A 9,566-nucleotide genomic window follows, 5' to 3' on the forward strand; every position below is an offset into this window, starting at 1 on the left:
GAGGGCTCCAATTTCTCCCCATTCTTGTCATGTTTTGTTATTCTTTGTATTTTAAAAAAATATTACAGCCATTCTGGTCATTGTGAAATAATATTTCATTGTGGTTTTGATTTTTTATTTCTCTAATGACTAATGATATTGAGCATCTTTTCATGTGCTTATTGGCTATTTGTATATCTTATTTGGATAAATGTTTCTTCAAACCTATCCCAATTTTTTAAAATTTATTTTTTATTAAAAAATTTAAATTATAGTTTACATTCTATATTATTTTATATTAGTTTCAATTGTACAGCATAGCAGTTAGCCAATCATAAACTTTCCAAAGTGTTCCCCTTGACATTTCCAGTACACAATAGGCACCAAACATAGTTATTATATTATTGAGTATATTTCCTCTACTGTACTTAACTGGGTTGTCTGTTTATTTTTGTTTTATAACTTCTTTTGTTGAATTTATTCCTTTTATAACTTCTTTGTTGAATTTATTCCTTTATTAGGTCTAATAATTTTTGTTGTTAATTCCTTATGATTTTCCATATACAAGACCATCTCATTTCTGAAGAGATGGTTTTTTCTCTTCCTTTACAGTCAGTATGTCTTTCATTTTGTCTTCTTGCCTTATTGTTCTGGCTATAATCTTGATTACAATATTGAATAAAAGTTGTGAGAATGGACATAGTTGTCTTGTTTCTGATCTTAGGGAGAAAGTATTAAGTTGTTCACCATTAAGTATAATGTTATCTGTGGGTTTTTGTAGGTGTATTTCTTAGGTTAAGTAAGATCTCTTCTATTCTTAGTTTCATGACTGTTTTCATCATGAAACCGTGTAGTATTTTGTCAACTTCTTTTTCTATATTTATTGAGATGATCATGTGGTTTTTGTCCTCTCTTCTATTAATATGGAGTATTATCTGAATTGATTTTTATATGTTAAATTAATCTTGCATCCCTGTGATAGATGTCATTTGGCCATGTTGTATAATCTTTTTTATATGTTGCTGGATTCAGTTTGCTATTTTTTGAGGACATTTGCACACATATTTATAAGGTATTTGATCTACAGTGTTTTTAGTGACTTTCCTGGGCTCATTCTATAAAATCTATATTATTTTGTTATGTGTGACCACTAAAGTCTCTGGTTAGCATAGTGGTTAACTATTCATGGAACAGAGATTTTCTTAAATTCTTTGAACCAATAACTCTCCCAGTATTTTTTGAGATGCTCTGTACATGTGTTGGCACATGCTTTGAATGCTCTAGCAAACAGTTTTGCAACTCTGCATTAGCATTCACTTTCTGCTTGTGCACAGCCTCAAGGTAAACTAGGGGTGAGAGTTTAAAGCCTTCTGAGGTCTTTCCTGGGCATGGGTACAGTTCAGCACATTCAGTGTCCTAGATTCCTGAGAATATGTAAAAGGTTTTAAAAACATCCTGTGGATATCTCATTTCTAGTTTTTTCTTTTTAAAATTTTATTTCTTTATTTTTAGAGAGAGGAGAAGGGAAGGAGAAACAGAAAGAGAGAAACATCAATGTGAGAGAGAAACATTGCTCAGTTGCCTCTCCAATGCGACCCAACCAGAACTGAACCTACAACCCAGGCATGTGCCCTGACCAGGAATCAAGCTAGTGACCTTTTGCTTTGCAGGATGACGCCCAACCAACTGAGCTACACCAGCCAGGGCTCCAGTTTTTCTTTTAAATTTTTTGGTCAGCCTCTCATTAACCCCAACTGGTAATACCATTTCAGGTAACTGCAATGTTAAACAATTCCCAATTGTTGTTTTTACAAATACTCCACCAGTAGGGTTGTTTGCACAGACAAGGTTCTGACTGAGGGCAAATACAAATGATCCCTAAAAATGGAACTTTTTAGTGAACTGCCAGACTGGTCAAATAGTGACAATTTTTTGGAGTTGGTTCTTTTGGGGGACTTCCAAGCCTATTATTCTTTTCCCTCCAGAGAATGTTAGTCTGCTGGGTTTCCCAGCTCCTGTAGCTACTGTGGGAATGGAGAGAGGAGGACAGGATTAGGGCAAGTTAAAATGCCGCAGTATTTGCTTTTATTACCAATATTAAGCCACTTTTCTTGAGTAAACATTCTTAAGAATGTTGTAAACCTTCAGTCAATTTCTGGAGTTTTGAAAAAATTGATTATGATAGTTTTTACCAGTGTTCTTCCTTTTATGAGTGGATTTTTGTAGGTCTTTATTCTACCATCCAGAAGTTGAGGTTGAGTTGCTTCACTTAACTTAAAAAGGTGGAGAGGGAAGGAAAAAAGGAAGAAAATGAAAAGTTTCTTTATATTTAAAAATGAATTCTCCTAATTTTCCTTTTTAAAATTTTATATTGTTATTCTATTACAGTTGTCTCAATTTTTCCCCCTTTGCTCTCCTCTGCCCAGCCCACCATCCACTCCCACAGTCAATCCCCACACTGTTGTTCATATCCATGGGTCATTTACACATGATCTTTGACTAGTCCCTTTCCCTTCTTTCCATCAGTATCTCCCTCCCCACTCCCCTGTGGTCACTGTCAGTCTGTTCCATGTTTCCATGCTTCTGGTTCTATTTTGCTCATTAGTTATTTTGTTCATTAGATTCCTCTTATAGGTGAGATCATATGGTATTTGTCTTTCATTGACTGGCTTATTTCACTTAGCATAATATTCTCCAGTTCCATCCATGCTGTTGCAAAATGTAGGAGTTCCTTCTTTCTTTCTGCTGTGCGGTTTTCCACTGTGTAAATGTACCACAGTTTTTTTGATCCACTTATCTACTGATGGGCACTTAGCCTGTTTCCAGAACGTGGCTATTGTCAATAGTTCTGCTATGATCTTAGGTGTGCATAAGTTCTTTTGAATTGGTGATTTGGGATTCTTAGGGTGTATTCCCAGTAGTGGCATCAATGGGTCAAAATGAAGTTCCCTTTTTAAGTTTTTGAGGAAATCCCATAATGTTTTCCATAGTGGCTGCACCAGTCTGCATGCCCACCAACAGTACACTAGGATTCCCTTTTCTCTATCTTGCCAACACTTGTTGTTTGTTGATTTATTAATAATGGTCATTCTGACAGGAGTGTGGTATCTCATTGTGGTTTTTCTTTGCATCTTTCTGATGGCTAGTGATATTGAACATCTTTTCATGTCTGTATGTCCTCCTTAGAGAAGTGCTCTCCTAATTTTTCTTTCCTTCCCTGTGTTCACACCTCTTGCCTATCAAAAGTGAAGGGTATTCTCAGAAATTTTTCTACCAACTAACATTCATTTAGCCTGGGACTGGATTGGGAGTAGAGAGACCATAAGTTGTGGTATTATTCTCTGGGAGTGTAACCTCCACAGAACTGCAATTTCTTTTTGAAGCCACATTGTGTAATGATCAATTAGTCATATGCTCTATGACAGTTCTCAACCTTTATTCTTCTGTGACACAAATGACATTTACCATACCCCCATGGATGTGCTCAAGGTAATGAATGACTACTTTACAGTCTACTGGCTCTCCCACTCAGGAAAGTATGTCAGAAAAAAAAAGTTATTCAATGTCTTAGTTTGGCTACCCCAGAAATAGACCCTGAGATAAGGATTAGAGTGCTAATTATTAATTTGGGAGGGAATCCTAGAAAGTGCTGGTTGGGGATTAGGGATAGAAGACAGGCAAGGGAAGGAAGCCAAGAAAGGGTGTGTCTTTTTGCAAGTTACCACTGTGGGAAAACTGGAGAGCAATCATATAGAGGAACTCCAGGAGCCAGTTTAGAAAACATACCTCAGAATTATCTCAACCAAGGGGATACAAAGCTGGAGTATTTAAATTCTAACACCTATCCCTCATTAGCTGAGGGCTGCCTGGAGACATTAATTCCTCAGCACTTACATTTTGCCATACACAGGGAACTGAATACTCTGGTAGCCAGCAAAACATTTTAAGGCAGAGTCACAAATCTTTATAGTAAGCGGCCTTTAGTGTATAGAGATGAGGGCCAAGGAAATTTGGGTAGGGTGCTAACAGTGTCAGTTACAGTGCTAATAACATTATTATTGGAATAACTTTGGATTCTGTATAATAAGTAAATACCACATTTTAGTATTTAACTCTTATCAGTATAACTTACAATCATCTCACAGGAGAGGTTGAGGCTTACTACTTTATGACAAATGTTTTGTTAAAAAAATAGACCAACACATTGTATTAGGGAGTCTGGTGATAATTGTACTGAGCTAGTAATTACAACTAGAATAAGATGTAGTTGGTTATCAAGGCTCATACCATCATAATGAGTTTACAATAGAATCTCTTGTTATAATAATTGAATGACAATTATATTTATTTGTGTCTCATTGAATATCTTCACAGACCTTCTCCAGAAAATTTCGAGGCCTTCTGGGTGGAAATGTACAGTGTAATCTTTTTCTTGTTGCTCACAAATAGCATGGCCAGTCAGACTATTTCCTGAGACCTTTTCTTGGCCAGCCCTTGCCTTTAACTCAGCTCTGGCATCTCACTACAGGTAGGTGTTCTTAGCTCCTGAAGCTCTTGTGTAGGTGAGAGAGTGCCTCTACACTGCAGGAATAGCAAATTTGCACAATTCTAGTAGTCCAGAAACAGGTAGGACAGCTTCAGGTCTTCACATAATTGCAGGTATTCCTATACTTGCAAGTCTTCCCAGGGCTCAAATACTTAGTTTCGTGATGAGCAACCATATCTAATGCTGACGTAAGCCCACTAAAGTCCTCTGCCTATTCCAAGCTTCCTTTAAGGAAACTCAGACCACCAAACATTGCTAACACTTGGTCTAGGCCCAGGGTTCATGGAACTGAGATATTTGCTGTACTCAAAATGGGAATGTGTCTATAGCTAACTTGGGATCTGCATACACTTCCTCCCAAGGTGCAAATTTACCAACCTGCTCTTATTAACCTGTTATTGCCCTCTTCCATATGTTGCCCCTTTCCAATAGGATTTTGCATAAAATATACTATTACTTGGCTATTTCTACTGATACATTTGTTATTTCCTTCAGTCCTTCAAAGTTCACATTTACTCCTAATTTCCCCCAGTTATTTCTTATTTAAAAATTTTTATTGTTATTCAATTATAGTTGTCTGCATTTTCTCCCCATCCCTCCACCCCACCCCAGCCAAACCCACCTCCCTCCCGCTTGATTTTGTCCATGTGTCCTTTATAGTAGTTCCTGTAAACCCCTCTCCCCACTGTACCCTCCCCACTCCCCTCTGGCTACTGTTAGATTGTTCTTAACTTCTATGTCTCTCGTTATATTTTGTTTGCTTTTTTCTTTTGTTGATTAGGTTCCAGTTAAAGGTGAGATCATATGGTATTTGTCCCTCACCACCTGGCTTATTTCACTTAGCATAATGCTCTCCACTTCCATCCATGCTGTTGCAAAGGGTATAAGCTCCTTCTTTCTCTCTGCTGCATAGAATTCCATTGTGTAAATGTACCATAGTTTTTGGATCCACTCACTTGCTGATGGGCACTTAGGTTGCTTCCAGCACTTGGCTAGTATAAATTGTTCTGCTGTGAACATTGGGGTGCATAGGTTCTTTTGGATTGGCGTTTCAGGATTCTTAGGGTATAATCCTAGCAGCGGAATTGCTGGGTCAAAGGGCAGTTCCATTTTTCGTTTTCTGAGGAAATTCCATACTGTTTTCCACAGTGGCCTCACCAGTCTGCATTCCCAACAACAATGTACTAGGGATCCTTTTTTCCATAACCTTGCCAGCACTTGTTGTTTGTTGATTTGTATATGATGGCCATTCTCACTGGTGTGAAGTGGTATCTCATTGTGGTTTTAATTTGCATCTCCCTGATGGCTGGTGATGCTGAGCATCTTTTCATATGTCTCTGGGCCCTCTGTATGTCTTCCTTGGAGAAGTGTCTGTTCAAGTCCTTTGCCCATTTTTTAATTGGGTTGTTTGTCTTCTTGGAGTGCAGTTGTGTGAGTTCTTTATATATTTTGGAGATCAGGCCCTTGTCTGAGGTATCATTGGCAAATAAGTTTTCCCATACTGTTGGTTCTCTTTTCACTTTAATGCTGTTTTCTTCAGCCATGCAGAAGCTTTTTATTTTGATGAGGTATAATTTATTTATTCTTTCCTTTATGTTCCCTGCTTTAGGGGACATTTCTGTGAGGATGTTGCTGCATGGAATGTCTGAGGTTTTCCTGCCAATGTTTTCCTCTAGGACTTTTATGGTGTTACGACTTATATTTAAGTCTCTTATCCACCTTGAATTTCTTTTTGTGTATGGTGTCAGTTGGTGAACGAGTTTCATTTTTTTGCACGTAGCTGTCCAGATCTCCCAACACAATTTGTTGAAGAGGCTATTTTTACCCCATTTTATGCTCCTGCCCCCTTTGTCAAATATTAATTGACCATAGAGACTCAGGTTTATCTGGGCTCTCTGTTCTGTTCCATTGGTCTATGTGTCTGTTCTTATGGCAGTACCAGGCTGTTTCGTTTACAGTGGTTTTGTAATGCAGTTTGATATGAGGTATTGTGATCTCTCCTACTTTGTTCTTCTTTCTCAAAATTGCTGAAGCTATTCAGGGTCATTTATGGTTCCATATGAATTTCTGAAATGTTTGTTCTATATCTGTGAAATATACCATGGGTACTTTAATAGGGATTGCATTGAATCTATAAATTGCTTTGGGTGGTATGGCCATTTTGATGATGTTAATTCTTCCAATCCGTGAGCATGGTACATGCTTCCATTTGTTTGTGTCTTCCTTAATTTCTTTCTTCAGTGTTGTGTAGTTTTCTGAGTATAGGTCTTTTTTTTTTTTTTTTTTTGCTATCCCTATTTTATTTATTTTTTATTTTTTTAAATATATTTATTGATTATGCTATTACAGTTGTCCCATTCCCCCCCACTCCACTCCATCCTGCCCACCCCCCTCCCTCCCACATTCCCCCCCCATAGTTCATGTCCATGGGTCATACTTATAAGTTCTTTGGCTTCTACATTTCCTACACTATTTTTACCCTCCCCCTGTCTATTTTCCACCTATCATCTATGCTACTTATTCTCTGTATCTTTCCCCCCCTCTCCCCCTCCCACTCCCTTATTGACAACCCTCATGTTCTAGTTGTTTGCCTAGTTTGCTCTCATTTTTGTTTTACGTGTGGTCGTTAATAACTGTGAGTTTGCTGTCATTTTTACTGTTCCTATTTTTGATCTTCTTTTTCTTAGGTAACTCCCTTTAACATTTCATATAATAAGGGCTTGGTGATGATGAGCTTCTTTAACTTGACCTTATCTGAGAAGCACTTTATCTTCCCTTCCATTCTAAATGATAGCTTTGCTGGATACAGTAATCTTGGATGTAGGTCCTTGCATTTAATCTTGGGTAATGTAATGATGATGTGCCTTCGTGTGTTCCTCCTTGGGTCCAGCTTCTTTGGGACTCTCTGAGCTTCCTGGACTTCCCGGAAGTCTATTTCCTTTGCCAGATGAGGGAAGTTCTCCTTCATTATTTGTTCAAATAAGTTTTCAATTTTTTGTTCTTCCTCGTCTCCTTCTGGCACCCCTATAATTCGGATGTTGGAATGTTTCAAGGTGTCCTGGAGGTTCCTAAGCCTCTCCTCATTTTTCTGAATTCTTGTTTCTTCATTCTTTTCTGGTTGGATGTTTCTTTCTTCCTTCTGGTCCATACCATTGATTTGAGTCCCAGTTTCCTTCTCATCACTATTGGTTCCCTGTACATTTTCCTTTGTTTCTCTTAGCATAGGCTTCATTTTTTCATCTGTTTTTTGAACAGATTCAACCAAGTCTGTGAGCATATTGATAACCAGTGCTTTGAACTGTGCATCCGATAGGTTGTCTATCTCTTCGTTGCTTAGTTGTATTTTTTCTGGAGCTTTGAAGTGTTCTGTCATTTGGGCCATTTTTTTATTTGTTTGTTTGTCTTGGCGCGTCTGTTACTTAAAGGGGCGGAGCCTTAGGTGTTCACCGGGGTCGGGTAATGCTGGTCGCTGCTGCTGTGACGGTGTACGTGGGGGAGGGGCCGAGAGGGAGCAAAGGCGCCCGCCTCACTCTCCTCCGGATTTCAATCATTCACTCCGATACCCACAATCAAACTGGGCCACTCTGGTGCTGGTTCCCGAGTAAGTGGGCCTGTGCACACTCTAGGCCCCTGTGGGTCTCTCCAACAACCTCTCCTGTGAGGCTGGGTATCTCTCCTGCTGCCGCCCCAACCCCCAGGGGCACTTTCAATCAGAGGTTTGAGGCTTTATTTCCCGGAGCTGGAGCCCTGGGCTGCGCAGTCTGCTTCGCTGCCCGCCGTTCCTCTGGTTTATCTGTGGGCGAATGTGGTGCCACAGGGTGCTACCCGCCACTCTGTCTGCCCCACTCTCCGCCACTCTGAGTCCGGCCCTCTGGGTTTATCTGTGCAAATGTGGGGCCGCAGGGTCTGCTAGTGCTCGGACTGCGCCATTTGTCCCACACTCCGCCCGTCTCAGTCCCGCCACAGCCACTCGAGTCCTCTCCACCCCGGTGCCCGTCTCCGCCCCTCCTACCAGTCTGGATGAATGTTTATTTTCTATTTTCTTGGTGTTGGTCCCTCTTGCTGTTCGATTCTCTGCCAGTTCTGGTTGTGTGAGGAGGCGCAGTGTGTCTACCTACGCCGCCATCTTGGTTCCTCCTCCTGAGTATAGGTCTTTTACCTCCTTGGTTAGGTTTATTCTTAGGTACTTTATTCTTCTTGTTGCTCTATCAAGTGGGATTTTTGTATGATTTCTGTTTCTGATGTTTCATTGTTGGTGTACAAAGATGTCTTTGATTTCTGAGTATTGACTTTGTATCCAGCTGTTTTACCAAATTCATTTATTAGGTCGAGTATTTTTTTGGCGGAGTCTATAGGATCTTCCATGTACACTATCATGTCATCTGCAAACAATGACAGTTTTGTTTCCTCCTTTCCAATTTGGATGCCTTGTATTTCTTTTTCTTGCCCAATTGCTGTGGCTAGGACTTCCAACAATATGTTGAATAGGAGTGGTGAGAGAGAGCATCCTTGTCTTGTTCCTGATCTTAGTGGGAAAGCTCTAAGTTTTTGTCCATTGAGTGTGATCTTGGCTGTAGGTTTCTCATATATGGCCTTTATTATGTTGAGGAATGCTCCCTTTATTCCCACTTTGTTGAGTGTTTTTATCAGAAATGGGTGCTGTGTCTTATCAAATACTTTTTGTGCATCCATTGATATGATCATGTAATTTTTGTCTTTCGTTTTGTTTATGTGGTGTATTATGTTTATTGATTTGCGAATATTGTACCGTCCTTGCATCCCTGGGATGATCCCAGTTGATCATGGTGTATGATCTTTTTAATATATTGCTGGATTCAGTTTGCCAATATTTTGTTGAGGATTTTTAGCATCTATTTTCATCAGCGATATTGGCCTGAAGTTTTCTTTCTTTTTTATGTCTTTATCTGGTTTTGGGATTAGGATGATGTTGGCTTCATAAAATGAGTTTGGGAGTCTTCCATCTTTTTGAATTTTTTGAAATAATGTGTGGAGGATGGGGGTTAGCTCTCCCTTAAATGCT

The sequence above is a fragment of the Desmodus rotundus genome, chromosome X, assembly GCF_022682495.2.
Source record: "Desmodus rotundus isolate HL8 chromosome X, HLdesRot8A.1, whole genome shotgun sequence".
Classification (NCBI taxonomy): domain Eukaryota; kingdom Metazoa; phylum Chordata; class Mammalia; order Chiroptera; family Phyllostomidae; genus Desmodus; species Desmodus rotundus.